The sequence below is a fragment of the Pseudophryne corroboree genome, chromosome 5 (genome assembly GCF_028390025.1).
Source record: "Pseudophryne corroboree isolate aPseCor3 chromosome 5, aPseCor3.hap2, whole genome shotgun sequence".
Lineage (NCBI taxonomy): Eukaryota > Metazoa > Chordata > Amphibia > Anura > Myobatrachidae > Pseudophryne > Pseudophryne corroboree.
This window is the reverse complement of record NC_086448.1, coordinates 13,484,442-13,495,054: the sequence shown is the minus strand read 5'-3', so window position 1 is coordinate 13,495,054 and position 10,613 is coordinate 13,484,442. Positions and strand designations below refer to the sequence as shown.

General features: G+C 54.3%; 1 protein-coding gene across 1 annotated transcript in view; it reads left to right on the top strand.

The window, feature by feature from the left end:
- The first annotated feature begins 1,356 nt into the window (after positions 1-1,356).
- The window catches only part of FAM83H (family with sequence similarity 83 member H), a 108,287-nt gene continuing 99,030 nt past the window's right edge, over positions 1,357-10,613 (top strand). The window contains exon 1 of the mRNA XM_063921097.1: positions 1,357-1,555. The gene's annotated coding sequence lies outside the window, so the exon portion shown is untranslated. The remainder of the gene's footprint in view (positions 1,556-10,613) is intronic.

Here is a 10,613-nt window from a genome sequence, read left to right as displayed (position 1 = left end):
GATTTCGGGGCTTGTTCATGCGTTCTGCTCCCGTGTGGTTACGTATAAGTGGCCACCAGAAACCTTGCTGGAAAATGCATCTAGCCATAGGGATCATTGTGCCCTATCACCCCACCTCCCGACTGTCCTGCATTCAGCGCGGCAGTCCCGTATTTCTAGGACTGGCCGTCCTGCAGCACATGCACAGGTCTCCGGGAAAATTGTCGGCCATTTTCCTAGTGAGTTTCCAAGTACACATGCGGAAAACACCAGGAAAATGGCCACCGCACCATTATTGCCATGGTACCTGCAGCGCTGCTGCTGCAGACTCAGGACACCGGAGGGTAAGTATTCAAATAAAAAATAGGTACAGAGAGTGCGGGAAGTGGTTACAATACCGCTAGTCGGGAACCCGGACGTCACTGTGCCGCCGCCGGAATACCGACTAGCGGTGAAATACCACCGCCAGAATCCCAGCGCCACAGGCTTTTCTACCTCTATGGGTGTCCACGAGAGACATAGAGAGAGAATATAAGCTGTGGCGAGCGCAGCGAAACATCATGGCTGCAGCAAGGCCTCATGGGGCTTTCTAGTGCTCGTTTCCACCACACACACTGCACCCATAATAGGTACACCAGTGGCCGGCAGAGCCTGGGGGTGCCCACACAGGGTGCCCTAAAGCTCCACCCCCTTTCTCTGAGGCCCCACCCTCTCTATGGTCATACACCTTTGTCGCTTTCCACGAACCATCATTATTAGGTCTGCTTATTATAACCAATGATCCCATGTGACTGGACCATACTTACCTACTTTGCTGCCTCCTCCTCCGGGAGGAGGCAGCGTTGTAGGTGTATGGGGGCGTTGCCGGCAGCAGGACGGGCGGTACGGAGGCGTGGCCGGCAGCAGGATGGGCGGTCCGGGGGCGTTTCATCAGGGTCGCGTCATCGTGACTCCACCCCCCGCTGTGCTGTGCTGAGAAACGAGGCGCTGCATAGTGGGGGGCGGAGCTACGATGACGCGATTCAGCGCGAATTGCGTCATCGGACCCCATCGGGCCGCCCACTTGTTCTCTGCTGCGGGCGGCCGAGGGGGAAAGCGGGAGGCTTGCCCACCTTTCCGGGGGGCCGGGAGGGTCACCCGATTTTCGGGAGCCTCCCGGCCATTCCGGGAGGGTAGGCAAGTATGGACTGGACAAACCTGCTACGTAATGGCGGCAGGGTGCAGTCAGGGAGATTGCTAGACTTTCAGGGAATAGGGGAGAGCCGGCCAGTTTGAGGTGCATCCCGGCCGTATCTGGATGGAGGAAGTTGCATGGTTGCCATTCACTTTGTCACACAGGAAGTGTTGGTCATACAGGAAGTGCCTCTGCAGCCATTGCTCAGCATGCATGCAGCTGGTATAGACACACTTCTGCAGCTCTCCTGAGCCCTGTGGTGATTTTGTTCACAGACCACTTTACAAATACAGCTGGCGTGTTTCCATGCAGAGCAGTTTCACAGCAGCCATCTTGGATTCAAAATGAGGCTGCCCTTTCCCTGAGAGCTGGCTGAGGTTCAGGGAGGAGACATGCACCCAGGTGAGCAGTCCTGGCGGGGTACTGTAGGTCCCATTGGTGTGAGGGCAAGATAATGGAGGTTGCACACAGTGAGGGGAAGATAATGTAGGTCTCAAACAGTGGATGTGAGGGGAATGCACACACATAGTGAGGGGAAGATAATGCAGTGCGCGCACACAGCGAGGTGTGAGGGGAATGTGCACACAGTAAGGGGAGGATAATGCAGGATGCAAACAGTGAGGGGAAGATAATGCAGGTGGCACACAGTGAGGTGTGAGGGGAATGTGCACACAGTGAGGGGAAGATAATGTAGGTCGCACACATTGAGTGTGCGGGGAATGCACACACATAGTGAGGTTGAAGATAATGCGGCGCGCACACAGAGAGGTGTGAGGGGAATGTGCACACAGTGAGGGGAAGATAATGCAGGTTGCACACTGTGGGTGTGAGGGGAATTTGCACACAGTGAGGGGAATATAATGCAGGTCGCACACAGTGAGGTGTGAAGGGAATTTGCACACAGTGAGGGAAAAATAATGCAGGTTGCACACAGTGAGGGGGATATAATGCAGGTTGCACGTAGTGGGTGTGAGGGAAGATGGCAGTGAGGTGTGGGGAGAGACATGCAGTGAGGTGTGAGGGGAGTTAGCACACAGTGAGGAGACGATAATGCAGGTTGCACACTGTGGGTGTGAGGGGAATTTGCACACAGTGAGGGGAAGATAATGCAGGTCGCACACAGTGAGGTGTGAGGGGAATGTGCACACAGTGAGGGGAAGGTAATGCAGGTTGCACACAGTGAGGTGTGAGGGGAATGCGCACACAGTGAGGGGAAGATAATGCAGGTTGCACACAGTGAGGTGTGAGGGGAATGCGCAGTTAGGGGAAGATAATGCAGGGCGCACACAGTGAGGTGTGAGGGGAATGCGCACACAGTGAGGGGAGAAGATAATGCAGGTTGCACACAGTGGGTGTGAGGGGAATTTGCACACAGTGAGGGGAAGATAATGCAGGGCGCACACAGTGGGTGTGATTGGAATTTGCACACAGCGAGGGGAAGATAATGCAGGTTGCACGCACTGGGTGTGAGGGAAGATGGCAGTGAGGTGTGATGGGAATTAGCACACAGTGAGAAGACGATAATGCAGGTTGCACACAGTGGGTGTGAGGGTAATTTTAACACAGTGAGGGGAAGATAATGCAGGTTGCACGTAGTGGGTGTGAGGGAAGATGGCAGTGAGGTGTGGGGAGAGAAATTCAGTGAGGTGTGAGGGGAATTAGCACACAGTGAGGAGACGATAATGCAGGTTGCACACTGGGTGTGAGGGCAATTTGCACACAGTGAGGGGAAGATAATGCAGGTCGCACACAGTGAGGTCTGAGGGGAATGCACACACAGTGAGGGGAAGATAATGCAGGTTGCACACAGTGAGGTGTGAGGGGAATGCGCACATAGTGAGGGGAAGATAATGCAGCGCGCACACAGTGAGAGGAAGATAATGCAGCGCGCACACAGTGAGGGGAAGATAATGCAGGTAGCACACAGTGAGGAGTGAGGGGAATTTGCACACAGTGAGGGGAAGATAATGCAGGTTGCACGCAGTGAGGTGTGAGAGGAATTAGCACACAGTGAGGAGACTATAATGCAGGTTGCACACAGTGAGGGGAATATAATGCAGGTTGCACGTAGTGGGTGTGAGGGAAGATGGCAGTGAGGTGTGGGGAGAGACATGCAGTGAGGTATGAGGGGAATTAGCACACAGTGAGGAGACGATAATGCAGGTTGCACACTGTGGGTGTGAGGGGAATTTGCACACAGTGAGGGGAAGATAATGCAGGTCGCACACAGTGAGGTGTGAGGGGAATGTGCACACAGTGAGGGGAAGGTAATGCAGGTTGCACACAGTGAGGTGTGAGGGGAATGCGCACACAGTGAGGGGAAGTTAATGCAGGGCGCACACAGTGAGGTGTGAGGGGAATGCGCACACAGTGAGGGGAAGATAATGCAGGTTGCACGCAGTGGGTGTGAGGGGAAGATAATGCAGGTGGCACACAGTGGGTGTGAGGGGAATTTGCACACAGTGAGGGGAAGATAATGCAGGCTGCACACAGTGAGGTGTGAGGGGAATGCGCACACAGTGAGGAGAAGATAATGCAGGTTGCACACAGTGGGTGTGACGGGAATGCGCAGTCAGGGGAAGATAATGCAGGGCGCACACAGTGAGGTGTGAGGGGAATGCGCACACAGTGAGGGGAAGATAATGCAGGTTGCACACAGTGGGTGTGAGGGGAATTTGCACACAGTGAGAGGAAGATAATGCAGGTTGCACACAGTGGGTGTGAGTGGAATTTGCACACAGTGAGGGGGAGATAATGCAGGTTGCACACTGTGTGATTGGAATTTGCACACAGTGAGGGGAAGATAATGCAGGTTGCACGCAGTGGGTGTGAGGGAAGATGGCAGTGAGGTGTGGGGAGAGAAATGCAGTGAGGTCTGAGGGGAATTAGCACACAGTGAGGAGACGATAATGCAGGTTGCACACTGTGGGTGTGAGGGGAATTTGCACACAGTGAGGGGAAGATAATGCAGGTCGCACACAGTAAGGTGTGAGGGGAATGTGCACACAGTGAGGGGAAGGTAATGCAGGTTGCACACAGTGAGGTGTGAGGGAATGCGCACACAGTGAGGGGAAGATAATGCTGGTTGCACACAGTGAGGTGTGAGGGGAATGCGCACACATTGAGGGGAAGATAATGCAGGTTGCACACAGTGAGGTGTGAGGGGAATGCGCACATAGTGAGGGGAAGATAATGCAGCGCGCACACAGTGAGAGGAAGATAATGCAGCGCGCACACAGTGAGGGGAAGATAATGCAGGTAGCACACAGTGAGGCGTGAGGGGAATTTGCACACAGTGAGGGGAAGATAATGCAGGTTGCACGCAGTGAGGTGTGAGAGGAATTAGCACACAGTGAGGAGACTATAATGCAGGTTGCACACTGGGTGTGAGGGGAATTTGCACACAGTGAGGGGAATATAATGCAGGTCGCACACAGTGAGGGGAATTTGCACACAATTAGGGGAATATAATGCAGGTTGCACGCAGTGGGTGTGAGGGAAGATGGCAGTGAGGTGTTGGGAGAGACAGACAGATGCACAGGGTGAGAGTACAGTGGGGGAGGAGAGTGCAGGTTGCACACAGTGAGGTGTGAGGGAAATATGCACACACAGTGAGGGGAAGATAACGCAGGTTGCACACAGTAGGTGTGAGGAGAATGCGCACACAGTGAGGGGAAGATAATGCAGGTTGCACGCAGTGGGTGTGAGGGGAAGATAATGCAGGTGGCACACAGTGGGTGTGAGGGGAATTTGCACACAGTGAGGGGAAGATAATGCAGGCTGCACACAGTGAGGTGTGAGGGGAATGCGCACACAGTGAGGGGAAGATAATGCAGGTTGCACACAGTGAGGTGTGAGGGGAATGCACACAGTTAGGGGAAGATAATGCAGGGCACACACAGTGAGGTGTGAGGGGAATGCGCACACAGTGAGGGGAAGATAATGCAGGTTGCACGCAGTGGGTGTGAGGGGAAGATAATGCAGGTGGCACACAGTGGGTGTGAGGGGAATTTGCACACAGTGAGGGGAAGATAATGCAGGGCGCACACAGTGAGGTGTGAGGGGAATGCGCACACAGTGAGGGGAAGATAATGCAGGTTGCACACAGTGGGTGTGACGGGAATGCGCACAGTCGGGAAGATAATGCAGGGCGCACACAGTGAGGTGTGAGGGGAATGCGCACACAGTGAGGGGAAGATAATGCAGGTTGCACACAGTGGGTGTGAGGGGAATTTGCACACAGTGAGAGGAAGATAATGCAGGTTGCACACAGTGGGTGTGAGTGGAATTTGCACACAGTTAGGGGAAGATAATGCAGGTTGCACACAGTGAGGGGAAGATAATGCAGGTTGCACACAGTGAGGGGAAGATAATGCAGGTTGCACCCAGTGAGGGGAATGTGCACACAGTGAAAGGAAGATAATGCAGGTTGCACGCAGTGGGTGTGAGGGGAGATGGCAATGAGGTGTGGGGAGAGACAGGCAGATGCACAGGGTGAGAGTGCAGTGGGGGAGGAGAGTGCAGGTTGCACACAGTGAGGGGAAGATAATGCAGGTTGCACACAGTGAGGGGAAGATAATGCAGGTTGCACACAGTGAGGTGTGAGGGGAATGCGCACAGTTAGGGGAAGATAATGCAGGGCGCACACAGTGAGGTGTGAGGGGAATGCGCACCCAGTGAGGGGAAGATAATGCAGGTTGCACACAGTGGGTGTGAGGGGAATGCGCACAGTGAGGGGAAGATAATGCAGGGCGCACACAGTGAGGTGTGAGGGGAATGCGCACACAGTGAGGGGAAGATAATGCAGGTTGCACACAGTGGGTGTGACGGGAATGCGCAGTCAGGGGAAGATAATGCAGGGCGCACACAGTGAGGTGTGAGGGGAATGCGCACACAGTGAGGGGAAGATAATGCAGGTTGCACACAGTGGGTGTGAGGGGAATTTGCACACAGTGAGAGGAAGATAATGCAGGTTGCACACAGTGGGTGTGAGTGGAATTTGCACACAGTGAGGGGAAGATAATGCAGGTTGCACGCAGTGGGTGTGAGGGAAGATGGCAGTGAGGTGTGGGGAGAGACATGCAGTGAGGTATGAGGGGAATTAGCACACAGTGAGGAGACGATAATGCAGGTTACACACTGTCGGTGTGAGGGGAATTTGCACACAGTGAGAGGAAGATAATGCAGGTCGCACACAGTGAGGTGTGAGGGGAATGTGCACACAGTGAGGGGAAGGTAATGCAGGTTGCACACAGTGAGGTGTGAGGGGAATGCGCACACAGTGAGGGGAAGATAATGCAGGTTGCACACAGTGAGGTGTGAGGGGAATGCGCACACATTGAGGGGAAGATAATGCAGGTTGCACACAGTGAGGTGTGAGGGGAATGCGCCCATAGTGAGGGGAAGATAATGCAGCGCGCACACAGTGAGAGGAAGATAATGCAGCGCGCACACAGTGAGGGGAAGATAATGCAGGTAGCACACAGTGAGGCGTGAGGGGAATTTGCACACAGTGAGGGGAAGATAATGCAGGTTGCACGCAGTGAGGTGTGAGAGGAATTAGCACACAGTGAGGAGACTATAATGCAGGTTGCACACTGGGTGTGAGGGGAATTTGCACACAGTGAGGGGAATATAATGCAGGTCGCACACAGTGAGGGGAATTTGCACACAATTAGGGGAATATAATGCAGGTTGCACGCAGTGGGTGTGAGGGAAGATGGCAGTGAGGTGTTGGGAGAGACAGACAGATGCACAGGGTGAGAGTACAGTGGGGGAGGAGAGTGCAGGTTGCACACAGTGAGGTGTGAGGGGAATATGCACACACAGTGAGGGGAAGATAACGCAGGTTGCACACAGTAGGTGTGAGGAGAATGCGCACACAGTGAGGGGAAGATAATGCAGGTTGCACGCAGTGGGTGTGAGGGGAAGATAATGCAGGTGGCACACAGTGGGTGTGAGGGGAATTTGCACACAGTGAGGGGAAGATAATGCAGGCTGCACGCAGTGGGTGTGAGGGGAGATGGCAGTGAGGTGTGGGGAGAGACAGGCAGATGCACAGGGTGAGAGTGCAGTGGGGGAGGAGAGTGCAGGTCACACACAGTGAGGGGAAGATAATGCAGGTTGCACGCAGTGAGTGTGAGGGAAGATGGCAGTGAGGTGTGGGGAGAGACAGGCAGATGCATAGGGTGAGAGTGCAGGTTGCACGCAGTGGGTGTGAGGGGAATTTGCACACAGTGAGAAGATAACGCAGGTTGCACACAGTGAGGGGAAGGTAATGCAGGTTGCACACAGTGTGTGTGGGGAGAGACAGGCAGATGCACAGGGTGAGAGTGGAGTGGGGGAGGAGAGTGCAGGTTGCACACAGTGAGGGGAAGATAATGCAGGTTGCACCCAGTGAGGGGGAATGCGCACACAGTGAGAGGAAGATAATGCAGGTTGCACGCAGTGGGTGTGAGGGGAGATGGCAGTGAGGTGTGGGGAGAGACAGGCAGATGCATAGGGTGAGAGTGCAGTGGGGGAGGAGAGTGCAGGTCGCACACAGTGAGGGGAAGATAATGCAGGTCGCACACAGTGAGGGGAAGATAATGCAGGTTGCACCCAGTGAGGGGAATGTGCACACAGTGAGAGGAAGATAATGCAGGTTGCACGCAGTGGGTGTGAGGGGAGATGGCAGTGAGGTGTGGGGAGAGACAGGCAGATGCACAGGGTGAGAGTGCAGTGGGGGAGGAGAGTGCAGGTTGCACACAGTGAGGGGAAGATAATGCAGGTTGCACACAGTGAGGGGAAGATAATGCAGGTTGCACCCAGTGAGGGGAATGTGCACACAGTGAAAGGAAGATAATGCAGGTTGCACGCAGTGGGTGTGAGGGGAGATGGCAGTGAGGTGTGGGGAGAGACAGGCAGATGCACAGGGTGAGAGTGCAGTGGGGGAGGAGAGTGCAGGTTGCACACAGTGAGGGGAAGATAATGCAGGTTGCACACAGTGAGGGGAAGATAATGCAGGTTGCACACAGTGAGGTGTGAGGGGAATGCGCACAGTTAGGGGAAGATAATGCAGGGCGCACACAGTGAGGTGTGAGGGGAATGCGCACACAGTGAGGGGAAGATAATGCAGGTTGCACACAGTGGGTGTGAGGGGAATGCACACAGTGAGGGGAAGATAATGCAGGGCGCACACAGTGAGGTGTGAGGGGAATGCGCACACAGTGAGGGGAAGATAATGCAGGTTGCACACAGTGGGTGTGACGGGAATGCGCAGTCAGGGGAAGATAATGCAGGGCGCACACAGTGAGGTGTGAGGGGAATGCGCACACAGTGAGGGGAAGATAATGCAGGTTGCACACAGTGGGTGTGAGGGGAATGCGCACACAGTGAGGGGAAGATAATGCAGGTTGCACACAGTGGGTGTGAGGGGAATTTGCACACAGTGAGAGGAAGATAATGCAGGTTGCACACAGTGGGTGTGAGTGGAATTTGCACACAGTGAGGGGAAGATAATGCAGGTTGCACGCAGTGGGTGTGAGGGAAGATGGCAGTGAGGTGTGGGGAGAGACATGCAGTGAGGTATGAGGGGAATTAGCACACAGTGAGGAGACGATAATGCAGGTTACACACTGTGGGTGTGAGGGGAATTTGCACACAGTGAGAGGAAGATAATGCAGGTCGCACACAGTGAGGTGTGAGGGGAATGTGCGCACAGTGAGGGGAAGATAATGCAGGGCGCACACAGTGAGTTGTGAGGGGAATGCGCACACAGTGAGGGGAAGATAATGCAGGTTGCACACAGTGGGTGTGACGGGAATGCGCACATTCAGGGGAAGATAATGCAGGGCGCACACAGAGAGGTGTGAGGGGAATGCGCACACAGTGAGGGGAAGATAATGCTGGTTGCACACAGTGAGGTGTGAGGGGAATGCGCACACATTGAGGGGAAGATAATGCAGGTTGCACACAGTGAGGTGTGAGGGGAATGCGCACATAGTGAGGGGAAGATAATGCAGCGCGCACACAGTGAGAGGAAGATAATGCAGCGCGCACACAGTGAGGGGAAGATAATGCAGGTAGCACACAGTGAGGCGTGAGGGGAATTTGCACACAGTGAGGGGAAGATAATGCAGGTTGCACGCAGTGAGGTGTGAGAGGAATTAGCACACAGTGAGGAGACTATAATGCAGGTTGCACACTGGGTGTGAGGGGAATTTGCACACAGTGAGGGGAATATAATGCAGGTCGCACACAGTGAGGGGAATTTGCACACAATTAGGGGAATATAATGCAGGTTGCACGCAGTGGGTGTGAGGGAAGATGGCAGTGAGGTGTTGGGAGAGACAGACAGATGCACAGGGTGAGAGTACAGTGGGGGAGGAGAGTGCAGGTTGCACACAGTGAGGTGTGAGGGGAATATGCACACACAGTGAGGGGAAGATAACGCAGGTTGCACACAGTAGGTGTGAGGAGAATGCGCACACAGTGAGGGGAAGATAATGCAGGTTGCACGCAGTGGGTGTGAGGGGAAGATAATGCAGGTGGCACACAGTGGGTGTGAGGGGAATTTGCACACAGTGAGGGGAAGATAATGCAGGCTGCACACAGTGAGGTGTGAGGGGAATGCGCACACAGTGAGGGGAAGATAATGCAGGTTGCACACAGTGAGGTGTGAGGGGAATGCGCACAGTTAGGGGAAGATAATGCAGGGCGCACACAGTGAGGTGTGAGGGGAATGCGCACACAGTGAGGGGAAGATAATGCAGGTTGCACGCAGTGGGTGTGAGGGGAAGATAATGCAGGTGGCACACAGTGGGTGTGAGGGGAATTTGCACACAGTGAGGGGAAGATAATGCAGGCTGCACACAGTGAGGTGTGAGGGGAATGCGCACACAGTGAGGAGAAGATAATGCAGGTTGCACACAGTGAGGTGTGAGGGGAATGCGCACAGTTAGGGGAAGATAATGCAGGGCGCACACAGTGAGGTGTGAGGGGAATGCGCACACAGTGAGGGGAAGATAATGCAGGTTGCACACAGTGGGTGTGAGGGGAATGCGCACAGTGAGGGGAAGATAATGCAGGGCGCACACAGTGAGGTGTGAGGGGAATGCGCACACAGTGAGGGGAAGATAATGCAGGTTGCACACAGTGGGTGTGACGGGAATGCGCACAGTCAGGGGAAGATAATGCAGGGCGCACACAGTGAGGTGTGAGGGGAATGCGCACACAGTGAGGGGAAGATAATGCAGGTTGCACACAGTGGGTGTGAGGGGAATTTGCACACAGTGAGAGGAAGATAATGCAGGTTGCACACAGTGGGTGTGAGTGGAATTTGCACACAGTGAGGGGAAGATAATGCAGGTTGCACGCAGTGGGTGTGAGGGAAGATGGCAGTGAGGTGTGGGGAGAGACATGCAGTGAGGTATGAGGGGAATTAGCACACAGTGAGGAGACGATAATGCAGGTTACACAC